Below are 2,683 nucleotides of genomic sequence, written 5' to 3'. Positions count from 1 at the left end.
TCTACCGCTATTACTAACAAGAATCGTTAATCATTGCAATAATAATTATTGATAAAATTGTTAGTAGAGTCTCGTTGTCCTGACAGTAACATCATCATTATTGGGTGATAATATTACATTTTTACTGACAATATCAATAATTGTTATTATCACTATAATAAAAATTATTCGTTACACGCATGAGATAAAATTATATTTTTGCATTATTTTGCGCTAATAGGTTGACAAAATCAATCGTATGTCTCATTAACTTTGTAATTAATGTAATGAAAAAAGAAAAAAAAACGTTATCGTTATCATTGTGATCAACATTATCATAAAATGGAAGTTGACAAACTTTGAATATTGCTTTAAATCAATACACTCTCATTATCATTTTATCGTTAAAAAAATTATACCATTTGCAAAATCTATGAATTATTAAAATTATCAACCACATTAACATTATTACAATCAAAAAAATCGTTACCATTATCATTATCGTTAACATCGTTACAAAATATAGATCCTGTAAAACATATCAATTATATATTAAAAAAAAAAAAAACCATGATGCAGTAATTCGTTCACATTTCTATTAATTAATCAATTTTTTATCTTTTAAATAAATTTCATCATCTTTTTCATTCCTCCCATTTTCTATTTATCAATTATTGATGATAATAGTTATAATAATAATGGTAATTGAATCATTTTTCAAATCTTATAAAAATTTTGCAAAAAAAAATTCAATTAATTTTTTAAATTAAATAATTTTTTTATTACTTTTTCATCGGTTATATATTTATTTTTCGGTTTTTTTTTTTTAGAGCAATTTTTCCTGTTTTTTTTCCTCTTTTATCACTTGTTTTGTTAAAAATTTCCTATTGAAATGTAGTAGTAAGATGTCAACAAGTTTTTAAAATTAAAACAAGTTTTGTGACATGGGACACTTTTCATCGTAAACTTGCCCAACAAATATACGAATCAAATGATAGCGATGGTCATTTGAATGTGTGAATATTTGGGTAAACTTTTACCCGAAATTAATTCATCGATTGCCATCCAATTTCTTTCTGTACATTGATATAATGTCATAATCACTGTTATGATAATTGTATTGTAATTTTATTTCGATTAATTAAAGTATTTTAATTATTACAGATGGTTATCGTTATTGATCCAATTAAAAACAATGAAAAAATTGGTACTTTTTCGATTAGTTTTTCGTTTTTTCGTTTTTTTTTCGGTTGTTTTAAATAAATTAATTCATTTACAAATGAAATTCTATTAGATATAAAGCAGTTCCATTCTTTTTATTTATTTATTTTTTATTTTTTGTTAAATGCAACATAATTTTAATTAATATAATATAATTCAAAAAAATTGTCAATTTTATTTCATAACGAATGACATTTAATAAAACGTTTTGCTTGGAAAAATTACTGCAAATTATTTTCATCCTTTCAAATTAATAAATTTTACAAACAACAAAAAACTGGCTAATTTTGAATTCAATTTTGAAACATTAAAATTAATTATTATTGGCAAATTGTTGTCTAACAACACGGTAAGAATAATATTTATAATATTTTATTATAAGACTTTGCTAATTAGATAATATTTTCGTTAGCCATAATATTTTACTAATTAGAATAATGTTCGTAATATTTTGCTAATTAGCACAGTTTTTAGTATTTAATTAATTTCATAAAAAAATACATTCAGCCAATTCAACCATAATTACAATCAAAAATAATTGAAAAAGGATTTGTGACTTAAATTTATCAAATTTCACATGTAGGAAGGTATTGATTAAATAAATTAGGTATTAATCGATCAAAAATTAAGTATGTTATTTGAATCAATCAATAAATTATTTCAACAATTACTTCAACCAATTCAGCATTTGTCATCAAAATTATTTCAATCAAATGACATTGATTTATTTATGACATCAAAGATCATCAAGTAAAGAAGTTTTATGGGGGAAAAAAGAAAAATAAAAATTGAAAATTATGAAATTATCCATAAATGATAATTTCAGTTGTATTGGTTACCGGTGCATCAGGCTATATAGCATTACATTGTGTCCAACAACTTTTAGAAAGTGGTTATACGGTAAGAGGTACGGTACGAAGTTTACAAAATTCATCTAAGGTTAGCTGTTTTTTTTTTCTTTATTCTTTGCTCATAATAAATTTAAACAAAAAAAAAAAAAAAATGGAGTAAAACTTTTTCGAAACTTAAAAAATATTTTGACAATTATCAGCATTGATCAAAATATTGCTAAAGTATTTATTAATTGAAATATAACACAATTACTAATATTTACTGTATTAATTTGATAAACGAAACTTTAATTCTCTATATTACAGTAGTAAGAGGTATTTTAATTCTGGTATTACAGTAATAAAAAATTCTTTAATTCTTTGTATCATTAATTATATGAGAAAAATTTTTTGTTTTTCTCAAAATAATATAGGATTTTTGTAGAACTTATCATATTTCAAACTTTGACCTCCCATGCATTGACCTTTAATCAGAAATACTTGAATTAATTTATCATTTGTTGACAAATGATGAGCTACGGATTATATTCGTAAAAACTTACAAGAGCTTTAACAGCACGTTAAAGGATAATGGTAATTGATTCAATAATTTTATTACTAATTAATTATTAATCGGTAATTAATGAAAGAGT

Source organism: Loa loa (genome assembly GCF_000183805.2).
Source record: "Loa loa unplaced genomic scaffold supercont3.152, whole genome shotgun sequence".
NCBI lineage: Eukaryota > Metazoa > Nematoda > Chromadorea > Rhabditida > Onchocercidae > Loa > Loa loa.
This window is presented reverse-complemented; position numbering follows the sequence as displayed.